The sequence below is a fragment of the Cyprinus carpio genome, chromosome A24, assembly GCF_018340385.1.
Source record: "Cyprinus carpio isolate SPL01 chromosome A24, ASM1834038v1, whole genome shotgun sequence".
NCBI lineage: Eukaryota > Metazoa > Chordata > Actinopteri > Cypriniformes > Cyprinidae > Cyprinus > Cyprinus carpio.
Genome location: NC_056595.1, coordinates 23,450,706 through 23,463,997, shown reverse-complemented (window position 1 = coordinate 23,463,997; position 13,292 = coordinate 23,450,706).

Below are 13,292 nucleotides of genomic sequence, written 5' to 3'. Positions count from 1 at the left end.
ACTGACACACAGAGACCAAACACAGAAATACACATGAGCTCAGAACTGAGTCAGGAGTCAAATCAGCTCTATTAGACTGTGATCTGTCCTGTGACAGACGGGTTTGACTCAACTATGCTCAGATTCAGAGAAAACAGGGAGTGTAAACTAATATCAAAGCAAACAATTACATTGCAATATGTTGTTTTGGTTTTGTACATTACATTTTGTACATTAAACTATAAAGCATTAAAACTAGCATTAACTTAGCTACTTCATCTCAAGCTGATGATGAATTTATTTACTCATAACTCATTTCTCTCATGAGCAGAAGTGAAACTGTTCCAGTTTCAGAGCGTTTTAAAACCAATCAAACAGAGAAACTGTGAGTTTGAGCTGAAAATCAGATTTGCATTGACAGCTTTAGTGATTCTGATCGTCTCAGAATAGAGCGCAGCTCCGTCTCCCAGGGGGGGAGGGACCATGTTCAAACCCCAAGAGCTTCAGTTTTCCCAACATTTACTGTCCTAAACCAACAGCTGGTTTCTCAAACTATTACAATCCCATCAACAGCAGCTGAAACTTTAGTGGAAAAGGACTCTGAAGGAAGGAAGGGACACACACTGATCAATGATGCACGTGGAGGTCGGACCACAAATGTAAGGCGTTCAGAAGCTTTTTTATTGAAATGAACAGGCAAATGGCAGCAGAGGAAAGGGGTGGACTGCTGCTTGAGTATTGAGCTGTAAATCAGGAGAGGGACTGCTGTGAATCCTTGGCTGCTCTTGCCACTGGAAGAACATCATCAGCACTCCGGAGCTTCTTGAGGACAAACGAGGGTCTCCTGAAAAGCTCCGTCATGTGTTACTCTGCAGGGACGAACGCTCTCCGCCGGCTTCCCCAGCGTGCTTTGCTGAGGCTCAGGACGCTGCTTGCGGCTGTTAGCGGCGTCCCCGTCCCGCTCGCTCGCTCTCTGCGCTGGTCTGGGAACCCCCGCGGGGTTGAACCTCTGACCCGTTCCAGCGTCCAGCTCACCTGCGGCCCCCTGTGGAGAGAGTTAAAGAGCTGAGCAGGGGGACAGAGCAATTGGCAGGCGGCTGGGAGTCTCCTCCAGAAGATCTGCAGAGAAAGGAGGGAAGGCAAGCAAGCAGGGAGCGGAAGGGGGCTTCACCCACGGGAGGGGGCTTCCCCTGCGGGGGAAACCAGCAACTTGAAAAACACACCCAACACACACCAACACACAACCACCACACAACACACAACACAAACAGGGAAAAGGGCAGAAAATTCGCAACCAAACAGAAATTTTGTAACAAAAACTTTGATGATTTTTGAGTTTTTGACCTTTTTTGTGGTCACGCATTTTGGGAAAAAACACTAATTCTTAATTTGTAAAAATTTACCCAAGGAAAAATTATAGGATTATAAGTTCTGTTTCACCTCGGAAATTCTTCAAGAAATAATTAAATTTATGTATTTTCCAATAGAGGACTTGCTGTGTGAATTTCACACTCACAAACAACATTTCAGGAAATGTTAGTTCAAAAATTAGATGCTTAATTTTAATTTGTCATTCAAATGTTCAAAATTTGACTGATTTGATAAAGCCTGTAATGGGAATTATAAAATGTAACTAACAATATTTATATTATATATAAAATATAGATTTTAAAGTACTGCCGCATAAGTTGATTATTTTATTTTACCATGAAAACCAACTTTTTATATTCTTAATACTTTTTTAAAAATTGATTTTGCTACATGAAAAAAAAAAAAAATTAATAATTGGTGATTTTTTTCTTTCATAAATAACTAAATAAAACTTCCTAAATGTAAATAATTCTTTCATAATAAAAAAAAGTGTATTTTTGGGAAATATTTCTTCCTATAATTTTGACATTTTCCCATCATTTAATTTTTTCACCATATAAGGTTTCAGTTATATGGAATTTGTATATATTTTCAATATAATTTGTATTTTAAAAATAAGTCTGCTACTTTGGGGGACTCTCACAAAATCCAAATGTAATTCAGTACAATATTAGGTTCTAGTTTATGATTGTTGCTGGTTTTTAATGATCAGCAGCAAGCAAGCAGCAAAATAAGCGTTAAATGGGGACTGATTTTTTGAAACATGCTATTATTCAAACTAAAAAATTATTCTCTTTGTCTGATTGGATGATGGATGGGGGACCTACACAAATTATATTTTAAAATTCTGTCATTATCCAACATTTTTCATGCATCTAAAAAAAACCCCCTGGAATGATTGACAATTTTACCAATATACTAAGAACAAAAATTTATAAGGAAAAACAACAATTGAAATAATTACTTGCTGGTAAAATTACATGAAAAACAAAACAAACGAATTTTTACCCCCCCAATACATTAATTTTACAAAATAATCAGTGAAAAATAGGAAAACTTCATTGTAAAACACAGGTTAATTGAGATTTAACAAACACCATAATGAAACTAATTTAACAACTTAAGTAAATTATGGAAATAATGAAATATTGCAATTTATTTTCTTACTAAAAGAAATAAGACATTACTAATGTATAAACATTTTCTTTACTGAAAATAATGCTAAAAAGGAGTTAAAAAAGGAAAATAAAATCAATTTATACATTTTTTATAATTAAAATTAAAAGAGACCTTTACTGATTTCGTCAGTTTAGGGGTGTTGCCTTCCAACCAAAAAGCTTGTACCAAACAGGGCTTTTCATCTCGTTGAACAAGCGGTCGCACAAAAAACCACCTCCGTCACACTTCAAAATTTGGAACATCACACAAAAAACTCAACGACCCCCCCCCCCCACCTCAAACCAACCACCACTGATTATGGAGGTAACTTAAACACAGGCAAGTGAAATGGGGGATTATTATAAAGGAGCCAGCTTTTAAAAATCTTATTCTTAAAAAAAAATAAAAAAAAAATCAAAAAGAAACAAACAATTGGTGTTTGTTTGCAAAAAGGTGCTGGGAAATCATTTGTTCTTTTTTTCCAAATCATTTGCAAAAAAACACTCATCAACAAATGTTACAACTTACTTTCTTTTATTCACCCCCTCGCTTGATAATGAAAAATTTGGGGGGAGGCAAAGATTAGGAAATTCTGGTGTTTTTTCCCGTGATTCGGATGGGGGGACCTTTGGAACCGTATGACAGTTTTATTCAAGGTTTTGAAATAAAATCTGGCAAGTTTTAACAGCTCTTTAAAATGTTCTTCGGAATTCCCATTAAAAAAAAAAGTATTGGAAGTTAAAAAACTAATCATTTTCAAATTAATATGAAGGCGAAAAACAAAATCATGGAAGGAGTTGTCTGTTTCTTGAAAAAAAACACACAGTTAAATACAGGATTTAGTCAATTAGCAAAAAGGGGAGTTTTACTAAATTAGTAAAAAACTGTGGTCTCTTGCTGGTCTTGGAGGTAAATGTGATGTGGATGTGTTGTTTTTGGGGGGGGGTATTGATCAGATTGCTTCAAGTGCTCTGGGAGGGTAAGTGTTATAGTGGCTGTGGGAGTTAAAAACAACTTCATTCCCACGAACCACACAACCCACAAACAACAACCAAATCTTCATTCAACACATGGGGGCCGTCAACCTTAATACCTTCATTTCTGGATGACCCTTCTCCCCACAGCGGGTTTTGGCTCAAAGGGTTTTTGGCAAGCACAAAGGTGGGATTAATCAATTCCAATTTATTCAATGATATGATTGTTCAACAAGTTTTTGACGTTTGATTTCTTTCCTTGTTGTGTGTTTCGAGTGTAGGAGGGGGGGACAGAATCCACGGCGTTCACTCACAGGGGAGTTCCCCTCCAACAGGCCAAGCTTCACAAACCAGGAGGAGAAGGACCAGTGGAAAGGAATTTCAAACGTAAGTTTAGAACCCAGCAGGGAGGATTGGTTTGCCAAAACAGGATGGAGTAATGGGATGAAGGGGTTGAATCCGGTACTTACAGGAAAAACCTGGAAAGGAAGGTCCTAAAAACTTATCCTGATTTATTAGCTAACCCGCCTCTTTCCCCAGGTTCAGGACTCCCCATTCGAGGGGAGTCCAGTGGGGGCAGGGTGGGGATTCTAAAACAGTGATTTCAAACCTCTGACCCATCAGTGGAGGTCCCCAGGGGACTGGGAAGATGCTGGGAAACTTATTAAACGGTTGCCAGAGTTTTTTCCACTTGCCAGAAACAACAAACAGATTATATAATAAGGTTGTGTGGGGGTTTGGGGACCTAAAGTGGTTCCCCACCACAACAGTGATAAAAGAGGTTTGGACAAAAAAAACAACTCCGGTCCAAGGGTACAGGGGGCCGGGTGAGGGGAGGTCACATGTGGAACTGGAATGGATTGCTTGCATGCTGCCTTCTTTTTTCCCAAAAACACTATTCAAACCACACCACTTCACACAAACCCACAGGATTGACTTGAAAAACAAACCAAACAAGGATATAACAAACTATTACACCAAAGTCGGTTCTTCCTTCTATCCCAACAGGGGTCCAACCAGAAGCAAAAAAAAATAACATTCTGTTAAAAAAAAAAAAAAAAAAAAACAATTACTTTGATTTTTATTTTCCTTATGGTTGGTGGGGCTATGTCAGTCAAGGGTTTCTTTTCTGGTGGTTCAAAAACAAATACATTGGGGAAACTATTTTTATTTTCACAAGTTATGCCATGCTATTAAAAAACTGGACTTACAAAAAAAAAAAAAAAAAAATACTGTATGATCTCTATGGAAACATTGTGGGGGAAACACTGACCCACCCCCACAGTGGGAAAACCCATTTACTGGGATTTTTTTTGATTGAAAGAAGGGCTGTGGAAGGTTTTTAATGCGTGGTTAGTGGTTTGCACAATGTATTGGAAACCACAGGATTAAAAATGAAGGGCTTTTTTTTTCACAGAATTAAAAACAAAGGAAAATAAAAAAATTTAGGGTCAAAGATATCAATATTTTAACTTAAAAAAAACAATTCAAATTTTTACAAATTTACTAATAAAAACAAAAAAAAAATGCATTTTCTTTGGCCATCTTGATTCCATTTGCACTCTTCCTTTCCAAGAGGTCAGTTATTATTTTTCTGGGGGTCGATGAAAACTTTGACGTCGTACCAGGTCCTGCGGTCTGAGGTGATCTTGGTAGGTTTTTTTATCCCAGCGGGTTGTTTTCATCCCCAGACCCAAACTGCATTTTTAAAAAACACCAAGCCAGAACTCCTAAAATTCAGGGGGACTGGGTCCTTTGGTCCAAGGCCTTAGGCCTAAAAATTTTTAATTTCAGGTATTTCTGGATAATTTTTGTTAATTCACAATGGTTGTGTTGTGGAAGGGTTCTTTTCTGCTCCCCAGGTATTATTCTGTTGATTTGGGTTAAAATTTAATAAAAAGTTAATTATAATATATATTCAGCAACTGACAATAAGGGGACCCTAAAAAAAAAAAAATGAGTAGTGTTTAAATAGAAACAAGGAAGTCTTCTCTGCAACTGATCTGGAACTGTAACCCTGGAGTGATTTTAGTGATTTTCAGTAAGGTAAAAAGGTCTTGTGGTAGGGGGGGGGACTGTTGTGTAGGAATTAATTTAAAATAATTCTCACGGCTTTTGGGGTTCACTCTAATAAACAAACCCCAGTGGGACTCTGAGGGGAAAAACAAACCCAAAAGTTGAGGATGGTTTAGGCCAGAATGTTCGGGCGTCCCTTATTTTCCCAGGGGTATCAAGTCAATTGAGGGGATCTGGAGTCAGGCTTCTTGGAACATGAAAAAACAAGCATCACAAAAAGTAGTTTCCACCCTGGATTTGTTTCAAAACAAAACAGTTAAATGGGTGTTTCCAATATTCATGGAGTTTTTGAAAGAAATATATAGAATTGTAGGGGACGGCGCCCAAAATAATTTTTCTTCTGTTATTGGCCTTTTTTATAAACGTTATAATAATTTAAACGTTTAAGGCCTAGGTTAAACTTCTAAATCTATTATCCACACAAAGGGAGTGTTTTACCCGTTTTTTCCTTCACCTTTTTGCAGTAGGGGGGCATGGAAAAACCACATTTTTAATAAATCATTTTAATAACAAGCTATTACAGGGTGGGGACTCTAACCATTTTTTTAGTTGGGACATTTTATATTGGCTTGTTTTTTGCTTCAATTTTGAGATAAAGACAAATAGTCAAAAACCAAAACAAGGGATCACAGGGCCAACGTTTTGGGCGTCTTCTGAAGCCAAACTGGAACGGTGTTTTAGTTATTGGAAATGAAATCAAGCGTTTTTTTTTTGGAAAAAACGGGGATCGGTTGGGGAATAAAATGATTTTCAGTGGATTCACTCATTTTTGAGGCACAGTTAAAAAATGGCTGTTGTTTTTCTGAATGAAATCAGCCCTTTTTGAATGGAATCCGGTTGTGGAAAATTCTCAAAAAGGGGGGGGACCTTCACTTCATTAACCATTCACTTGCTTGGTCAACCTAATGGCGCAGTTTTGAAGTTGTCACATTTTGTGGGACGTTATGTTGTTTAAAGATTTAAAACAAAAATTGACTTGTGCAATTGGACTGAAAAGTCAAAGTTAAAATATTGCAAATTACTTTTATAACTTGGTCTACTCAAAGTAAATATTTTCGAAACACAGGTGGGGTGGGACTTTCAACACTTCTTTAACCAAAAAAGTCATTTTCTGGTAAAAGATAATTCTGTTACTTTTACTGGACTATGACGTTTTCAGGTAACCTTTTTATATACCACTGGAAAAAAAACCTTCCGTCAACGTCAAATTTAAAACCAACCCACCAACCTCTGCGGGACACTTCACCATACCCAACACTGATATAATTGGATAAATAGGGACTTTGATTAAATTGAATTTTTTTTTTTTAAATTAAAAATTACCAATATTTTAGGAAAAATTGCAGGTATTAATTTCACATTTTTTTCATTAGGCATTTTAAAATTTTGGTTACTCTTAAAAGATGTTATTTGTTTATTTGTTTCTCAAAAGCATTTTAAAATCATTTAACAGCCCGCTGTTAAAAAAAGGAAATGTTCTTTTGATATTGACCTTTTTGCCACTCTTCATGGAAAGGCTCCACCAGTGCGATATTACTTGTTCTTTATGGGAACTGTTGATTGTGGAAATCATCACAGAAATCATGGGGGAAGCTTTCAGGGACCACACATTGAATTAAACATGTTGTTTTTTGACCTCATCAACAAAACATGAGAAGGGGGGGGAAAAGATCCTAAAACGCTGTAACACTGTTTTATTGTGCAAATCATCTTGCCTGGTTAAAAGCCCGTTACACAGATTTACATAGAGAATGGGATTGTTTGCATTGCAGCCAACCACACAAGCTCAGGGGAGGGTTTTTATAACTCACTGTGGAGTTGTTGAAGGGAATCTCTGACACAACAAAAACAGCAAATCCCTGGACGGCTTTTCCAATTCACCCAATTCTTCATTCTGGGGATTTCTTCACCCTAGGGAATTTTGTAACTGTTTCAAGGTGAGGAAAGGAACAGTAACAACCATAAAACTTCTAGTTTCTAAAACTGGGGAACAACTCTTGGCCAGAAAACAAACTGTCACCTTCAAAACCCCATAAATACTGATGAATTCTGAATGTTTTTGATCGCATGTTTTATTGGATGTAGGAAATTAGGGGGCCACGGTTGGGAGGTTGGAAAACAGGTCCCCACTCAGGGACCGGGGCCTGCAGTGGAAAACCCTGTCAATACCAGGCGGGCGGGGGGGAACCCCCCCCAGATTACCTCATGTCCTGTTTAAAACCGCCCGGTCCTGGAAGTTTTTAGACCCATGCCAGGGGGTGGGGGGGTGGTCCAATTCCAGGCCCTTTACAATTCCTGGTACTTACAGAAACCCTTGGAGGAATAATTGAAAGAGTCCATAAACTCTTGATTTATGGCTGCAAACTAACACGTTTTTTTTTCTCCAGGTCCACGGAAAACTCCCACTCTAGGATCAGTTGGGGCTTAAAGGGTTGGGATCTAAACCAGTGATTTCCACTCTGACCCACGCAGTGGAGTCCAGGGGGGGGAACTGGAACAAGGATTGATGGGACCGATTATTACTGTCAGGAGTGTTTACTCCCCCCTGCTTACATCAGTAAGTAGGGCCGGGGTGTTCAACACCCAGTGATAAAAGAGTGGTTCCAAAAAAACCTCCAGGGGTTTCAGTCAGAGTTCACAGTGGGACTGAAAACTGATGGCTGGACGGCTTGCTTACACAGGGGGATCTGAAACACAACAAAAACCTTCTGGTTGTTTTTGGCTCCTTTTCCCTTCATATTCGGAACTCTCGTAGGGAGGAGAGAGAAAAAATTTGCTGGGAACAAAACTGGGGGTGGGATCTTGATTGAATTATGCACCGCTTGAGGTTTTTGGGAAATCTGAAATTTCATTGTTCTGCTTCTTATTAGATCCCGTTTCCACATATGATGGGAGGATTGAAGGGCTTCCAAACATCTGGTCTCCACAAAACAAAACACCTGGCAGTGTTTTCCGTGACACGGCAAGCTTACACGGCTATTTTAAATATTGATGAGAGATGATGACGGGGGGGGACAAAAAACTGTAGGGGAATACTTAAAAGTCATAAACAACCCACCGAAAAGGGAAGACAAGGAAGGGGAAGGATAGCTAAACAGGTTCAATAACGACATTTATTGTACAAAATCCCCAAGGGCAAATAAATTGAACCCGAGATCTGGACATTGAATGGGGGATAATTGTCAAAAACCATTGGTTTCTTTGGCTTTTCAAACTGGTCTCTGTTAAAGGGGTCCGGTGTTCAAAGCAAAGCTTTCAAAACATAACAAGGCGATTCAGGGTGGCAGTGTGCTTCTGAGGCTGGTTTCTGACTCTCTTAACCAAAAAACCCCTTAATTTTATTGGTGTGGTCAGAGTTTCTCCCATCGATCGCGTTTAAAAAACCAGCCCGGCGGATCCATCTCAGTTTGACCTTGTAAACACTTACTGTTGAAAACGAGCTTGCTACCTTACACCCAAAAAGTCTATATATTTGGGACGTTACATGTATTATTAAACAAATTTCCCTCTATAGAACCCAAACCCCTGATGTTATGTTTCGTATTGGGTATAAAAAAATCTATTGTGTGTCAGAGTTTCTCCACCGACTGTAAAACCAGCGATCCATCTCCAGTTACTGTGCACTACTGTTGAAGCGATGGAGATCATCCCAAATTCTAATGTAAAAAATGCTTGTACAATTTGTTTAGAATTTCTATACACATATGTATGTTTATTTATGATAAGAAAACATTTTTTGGGTTTATGTAAAAATTTACATGCATATCCATTCTAGAAACTGCATATATGAAGATATAATATCAATGAGAGATATATATATATTACAAAAAAAAAAAAACCCCATATATACAGTTCGTATAACAAAACATACAGATATACGTGTATCTATATACAGTTGTTTTAAATAAAAAATGTCTATATGTTATTTTTAATAAAATTGCATATGTTTACATATATGGTTGCTGCTATATTATACCACAGAAAAAATCATCACATAGATATTATTACCCATTCTGGGGGGACATATAGGGCTTTTGCTCTGGAGGATTCTTTTAAACCGTTATAAACTTATATCCTCATCTATCCAGGAGAAATATATGTATGGTGGAAATTATGTTTTTTAACTTATGTGAAACATATGGGGTAAAAATATCCACTTTTTCTAATATAGGGGCAATACATATCATATTATATTTCCATATGGGCAGTAAAATATTTTTGTTTATCTTTTAAGAAAATAAAACAGTAATATTTTCATTCAGCAAAGACACAATAAATTGATCAAAAAGTGGACATTTATAATGTTACAAAAAGATTTCTATTTCAATAAAAAATGTCTGTTTGCTTTTGGGGATAACTTCTATTCATCACAAAAAGAATCCTAAAAGAAAATAAAAAAGTGAATGCCCCACAAAGTTGCCACAGTGCAAAGTTATTGTGCAAGACACCAAACCTGTTTTCAAACACGGAGCAGGCAAATTCCATTCATATAAGAATAATTTTTCTGGGAAGATCATTGTGTACACTGGAAAAAAAGGGGGGGGGGGGACTGGGAGTATTTTATGTATTGGCGGAATACAGCTGTGCATTCACAAGAAATAAAAAATTTCCTCAGGTTGACCAAAAATATATTTCTTTAATTAGAAAACCAAATTTCCCCTGTAAAACTGTAAATTAATTTATTTCCACCCCCAACTAATTTACAGTGTTTCCTGTTAGTTTTGAAATCAATTTAATAAAAGCTTTAAAGAGCTTTCTTCACTGTAAAAAAATTCCTTTTATGTTAAGGGTAGATTGTTTACCATTCTAGGCTGTTGTTTCTTTTCAGGACTAAACCCAGGGACAGGGTGGATTTCAGGGGGGACCCCTGATTGGAAAGTCCAGGGGGGGTGAAAGGGGAGGTCTTTGTAATCAGCGGTTATTCCATGGGGGTTACTTGCAAAATCATTTACGGTTAAATAAATTAGATGCAAAAAATCATTTTATTTGGTATGGGTGAGTCTGAAAAGTATTTGAATGACCAATTGGGCTTTCAGGTGGAAACAAACAAAGGCAGTTGCCCCGGGATGGGGCAAGCGGCAAATTCAAAAAACTTAAAATGTAAAAAAATAGAGGTAAGGGAAAAAACGATTTTTGCGTTTTTAAAACCACTTATTACACAAAAAACCATTTCATTAATCAAAAAGAAATAAGTTAAAGGGAAAAATTAGAAAGAATTAAAACGCGGAAAAAATGTTGAAAAAAACCCGTACCACTGCTTGTTTTTTAGTTTTCATCTTACTAATCCATGGGACAAGCGCGTTACCAAATAACAAGTCGTTAGCAAAAAAATGGCAGCAGCTGGCATTTTGTATTGAAACGAGCAATTGTTTTATTCGTGAACAGGATGGGAACAGAAATTTAAAACAATTGTTACACCATTTTGAATTTAGTTTGACTATTTTTATTTACGCTAAACAAATGAAAAAACCCCACCACAAAGGGCTTTCCCACAAAGAACAGAAATTAAACATAGAGTGTTTTTCCAAAGGGCAAGGAGTTCGGTAAAGAGTCCAGCGGCCGCCTGCTCGGTACTACCCCGGATGGGGTCTGTTGTTATTAGCTTTTACTTGGTTTGGTTTTACATCCAGGTTGGATATAAGCATTTACCTCGGAATGTCGGCAAAACAGAAAAACTGACCAATCCCAGACATCAAGTATGCGCAGGGGGAGCCGTGGTAATATAAGGAGGAAATTATACTGGAACCCATACATTTTTGGGGTGACAAATGTAACTAAACACAGTCTCTGGGGGAACCTTGGAAAACGTGGACTTTAATTGGGTCCTTTTTACTCGGAGTCAACCGTCATCATTATAAAAGCATGTTGGCAAAAAGGGGTGGGGGGGGGGGGGGGTGACACAAATCAAAAGAGACCATTTAAAAGGGACAAAAAGGTATATCCATGGGGGACTAAACTATTGCAAAGTCTCAGGGGTGGGGGACAATTTGGGGATTTTTTTTTTTTAAAAAAGGTATATTTATCACTACCTTATTTAAAAAAAAAATTTTTATTTTTTCCTTTACCACCAATTTTTACCACCCCATTCTGGGGTGCTCATTTTGTTCCATTGTGTGGTTGAGATTGGTTTGTGTAAATTTTTTAATTGCCTTTTTTTTTTTTAAGTTCCGCCAACCTTATTGATGAACCCATGATTTGAGTATGAAAATGTTCCACCAACTTGGAGTCAGTCAGTAAGAGTGTTGGTCTCAATCAGCTCCTTAGTTCATTTCAGTCAGTGCACTACCTAGGGATTAAATAACACTCATGCTCAAAACATTCCCACAATGCACCATAAAAGCCAGTATGCACGGCTGCTGTCTATAGTGATAACTGTAAGGTCCCTCAAACCAACTGAGCTGAAATACATGTTTAATTTATGTACAAAAATGATGATAACCAGTAAAAAATAATTGCTTAAAAACAAAGATGAAACAGTGTGATGTGCAGATACAATGAGTGACAGGATGAAATGAATGAGCAAACTTCATTTAGAAGCCCATTTAAATACATATGGATCAGTTCATTTTGCATATTGGTCAGATGCTTCCAGTGCTCTGAGAGTGTTTACTAGTGCTGTGAGTTTAGCACTCCCCATCACTGGCTTTTACAACAATCTTCATCAACATGACCTTCATCATCATCTTCGTCTGGACTCTGACAGTCTTCATCAACATGACCTTCATCATCATCTTCGTCTGGTTGATATCAATTCATTTCTTCAAGTATATTGTGTCAAGAAGAAGTTTTTTGAGTTGACTTTCTTCTTATTTAATGTGCTCTAGAGTGTAGAGGGACAGATCCGATGCCAATTAGAGTCCCTCAACAGCAGCTCAACCAGGAGAAACAGTGAGAAGATCAGCTGTAAAACCAGCACAGATGTGTTCAATGATGGTTCTGATGATTATTTAGCCTGGTACTTACAGCAGAAACCCGGAGAAGTAGTCCTCAAACTCCTGATTTATGATGCAAACACTCTCCAGTCAGGAACTGCCATCTAGATTCAGTGGCAGGGGATCTAACAGTGATTTCACTCTGACCATCAGTGGAGTCCAGACTGAAGATGCTGGACATTATTACTGTCAGAGTTTCCACAGCAGTGGTAGTGTTCACACAGTGATAAAGAGTGGTACAAAAACCTCGGTCAGTCAGAGTCACAGTGACTGAACTGATGCTGCAGCTGCTCAAACACTATCACACACTACTGACACACAGAGACCAAACACAGAGCTTTCTCAAACATGTACTTGTATATTCCAAGTGTTCAGGGGATCAACATAGAGTTTGGTGAGAAGACACAAAGAAATGGTCTCAACATGTATTTTTCAAGTATCCTGACATGACCGTCATGAAAACAAGCAGAAATTTAGCAGTTCACTCTGGACTCGCATGTAAAAGAAAAGCACACAAGCTGTAAAAAATCAAGATTAATAAAAACTCAATTATTAATTTGATTATTAATTAAAAATGGTCATGAAGATCAGAATGACAGATGAATGTGATAACTTGTTGTGACAACAGATATATTAACCTCAGAGAAAAAAGCACATGGATTGTATTTCATGTTGTGTTTTTATTAATCTTGAATAGAGTCTCATGAATCTGCAGTCGTGCACAGAGACCACTGGTCAAGTCAGGATATTTGATTTTATTCCCTCGAACACTTGGGACATATAGTGTCACATGAGACTATTC